Source organism: Pteropus medius, unplaced genomic scaffold, assembly GCF_902729225.1.
Source record: "Pteropus medius unplaced genomic scaffold, Ma_sr-lr_union100, whole genome shotgun sequence".
Classification (NCBI taxonomy): Eukaryota; Metazoa; Chordata; class Mammalia; order Chiroptera; family Pteropodidae; genus Pteropus; species Pteropus medius.
Window position 1 is genome coordinate 13,646,783 of NW_024352786.1, and position 3,926 is coordinate 13,650,708.

General features: G+C 32.8%; 1 pseudogene; it reads right to left on the reverse strand.

Moving 5' to 3' along the window:
- Positions 1 to 1,985: 1,985 nt before the first annotated feature.
- Positions 1,986 to 2,104, reverse strand: LOC120591352 (uncharacterized; annotated as a pseudogene).
- Between the last annotated feature and the right edge of the window lie 1,822 nt (positions 2,105 to 3,926).

Here is a 3,926-nt window from a genome sequence, read left to right on the forward strand (position 1 = left end):
TCTTTACCTATCTAGAATCACTCCATTCTTTTTCCAGAGTGGAGAAGAACTCTGTTTATTTCTTTTCTATACTTTTATGAATTTACATAAAATTGTATATTTATGAAAGTTTAACCTTTAAAGTAAATTAAAATCATACTCAATGTTTAGTCTTGTCTTCTTTTCTTACGTCATAGTACAGTTGAACATTGCATGTTAGCAATAAAGCTTATAATAGCTTAAAACATCTACATTGTAGCTCATATGTTCATGTACAAGGATTCATCTAATCAATTTCCTGTTAGCCAGTATTCAGGATATTTTCATTTTTTTCCTATGGTGAACACTGTTGCAAAAAAATATTCTTTTGCAAACAACTCAGTGTACATATATAGTAAAAACTTTTAACAAGTAGTGCAAGAACCAACCAATCAGAACAGTTGCTAGGTGAAAATGTTGAAGTATAAAACAGCAACAACAACAAAAAACTTAAAAAATAAATCAACGTGAACTCTAACAAGTATTTCTTTAAAAAAATTCCAAAAAGTGAAATTAGTTATTTAAAAAAGTGTGGCCTTTAAAAATGTTAAAGATACCATCAAATCTGTCCTTCTAAAAATGTTTTATTAAAAAAAAAATCTCAACTAAATTAATCTAAGTTAATATTTATAGACACTGAAACTATAGTGACAACAGAGTGGGAAAAAAGAAGTAACAAGTATTAAAAGAGTGAAAGACAGCCATTTAAAAAAATTATAAAATAACAAAGTTGCAGAAGCCATTATTGACATTTCTGATTGAAGTAATGATGTCAAAAATAAAGGAATGTTTAATACATATTAAAATGTTTAATACATATGTATATTTCATATAGAGCACTTGATTGTCTAGCAAACAACTCAAGATTTTTTATTGTATATTAGAGACAGTGATCAAATAATTGCCAGAGTATGTATTCAACAAAGAGTGACCAGCAAGACTGTTACTCTGTGAATGTTAGAACTACACCTTATGCTAACCAGATACTAAGTTTTTCAGAGGAATTGTATATTTCTGTGTATATTAGTGGAGCAAATTCAGCAGTTGTAATGGCCAGAGATAAGTAATGGTTTTTCAACTTGACTATGATTTAAGTTACTATTTGACAAATATTGATTAAATTTATTTCATGTCCCTAGTATGATGCTAGAATCCATGGATTTAATGGTAAGTAAGACTGAATGATTTTCCTCAAGGAATTTAAAATCTTGAGGGAGAGATAAACATATAGACAAATTAAATAGTGTTCAGTGTGCAAAATGCTGTTGGGAATAACCATGAGAAGCACTTAAACAAATAATAGATGAAAAGTTGGTACATTTAAGAATGTTTTCTGAAATAAGTAATTACTTATTAGAGTTTTAGAAAAAGATGGGAACTAAGCCAGTTGAAGAGTCAAGGAAGTGACTGCCTAGTATCAGTAGAGAAAATGACTCTAATACTCAGAATGAAATCTAGAGGCTATAGCAAGAGTTGAAGATTTAACAGATCTTTCTAATAGTTCTGTGTTTTCCAGCTTTGAATATAATATCTTACTATATGATCAATATTTAGCCACATTGACTCTTCTGTACTCTAAGGTGAATAAGATACAATATCCTTCACCCAAACTATAATTTCATGAATTAGCATTAGCTTGCCTCATATTTAATGAACACCTATAATATTTTCATAAACTTTTCTAGGCTCTATAGACACTATGCTGCATGGAGTAAATGTAAGTTTTACTCTAGAGTTCAGTAATAAATGAAAAATAAGTAAACAAAATAATACTGGGTAGTGATAAGCACAATAAAGAAAAATAAAGCAAGATGAATAGGCACAGAATAACGGGAAAAAGGTGTTATTTCATGTCAATTATGTAAAAAAAAATTTTTTTTTAGGCAAGGCAACCCTTGGTTGACCTCACAGAAAACAAAGACCTTGTCAGCTTACAATCCTCTATTTTTTTTTTTTTGATTTTTTTAAGACTATAGCACCTGGTCTTCCTAAGTGGTCTCCCATCCAAATACTAACCAGGCTCAACCCTGCTTAGCTTCTGAGATCAGACGGGATTGGGCTTGCTGAGGGTAGCAAGGCCATAGACATGAAAGATATTTTTGAACAGATAACATTTGAGCAGAGACCTGAATAAATATGTAGAGAAAAAATATGCCCATATTGGAGAGAGAACTCAGCAGTCAAAGGGAAGAACATGAGAAATTTTTTGAGATAGATATGTGCTTGGCATGTTTGAGAAACAGGAATAAGGCTATTGTGTTTGAATCACCTTGTAAAAAGAGCTTAGGTGGTAGAAAATTTAAGATGACAAAGGCAACTTGTGATTTAAGTAAAACTGTGATGGAAAGCCATTGAAGAGGCTGAGGCAGGCAATGACACCATTTGAGTCATATTTTTTAAGTAATTAACTAGCCTACCTTATGGACAGTTACTTTGCCTGGGTGACGGTACAAGCAAGGAGAACCATCACAAGACTATTATAAGAGGAAAATGATGAGATAAGTGATTAGTCTCAGAATATATTGTAAAAGTTAATGTATTAGTTTTCTATTACTGCACTAAAAATTACCACAAGCTTAATAACTTAAAACAATACAAATCAATAGTTTCGCATTTTATAGGTCAGAAGTTTGACATGAGTTTTATTAGGCTATAATCAACGTGTTAGCAGAGGTGTATCTTTTACTGGGGGCTCTAGAATCTACTTCTGTGCTCAAGCAGGTTGTTGGCAGAACTTAATTCCCTGTGGTGTAGGACTGAAGTCCCACTTTCCTTGCATTGTTCTCAGCTGAGGACCATCTGCCTCTTTTATGCCCAGCTCCCTTTGTCTTCAAAACCAGAATACTTGAGTTCTCATCCTTTTGTGTTATGTTTTCCTTTTTGCCACATCTCTCTTGCTGACACTTGTGCCTCCCTCTTCTGATTTTAAGTGCCCATGCGCTCATCTTGAACTGAGGATAATTCAGGATAACCTTCCTACTTTAAGGTTAAAAGATTAGCAACTATGATTCCATCTGCAAAGTCTCTTTTTCTATATAAAGTATTCATTTACACATTTACAGTGGTAACATCGATGTGTGAAGGCCATGGAGACAAAATGTCCTGCCTATCACATTTGATCTGACTGACAAGTACTTGCTGATATGTGAACTTTTTCACCTTTAAAATGATAATTTTATGGGGTTTGATCTGATATTACTATACAAGAATATTCAGAATATAGTTAGGGTCATTCTCTTAACATTTATACATGTACACTAAAGTCTTAATTTTTATTGACAGCAATAAGACAAAAAGAATTAATGGCAAAGAATAATAGTTTGTATATGTAAAATTGCTTTATTGGTCCATTTAATTGTCATAACAATCCTGTGACATTGGTACACTTATTTTCCTTGCTTAAATATTTTTGTTTATATGCAAGAAATACATTTTCATTCAGTTTTTTTTTTCCAAATAGTATATGTAGTATGGTCTCAATTCTTCCATTTGACACAAAATACAACACTTCCTTCACACCTACCACCCCAAATACACTTATCTATTAGACAGAATTACATATTTGTTAACACTTTGCCACTTTATTCGTAGTGTAGCATTATTACCTTGAAGCAGCTGCCCAGCCAGATTCCGTATTTCTTGGACCCTGCATATATGGGAAGGTCCAATGCTGAGTTATTACCAATGAGATGTGAAATGCTGTAAAATGAAACGTTTATAGGCCAAGGCACTTAATGCGTGTGTGTGCTTTTACCTTGCTCACTTTTCCTCTTCTCAGTAGATTGATTATGATGACAGTGATGGAGGAGCCAAAACATGGAAGGGCCCTGTTTCCGCAGATCATCCCATGGAGAAAAAGCAACTACTGGACAGCAACATCAGAGAGAAATGGACTTCCATTGATGTTT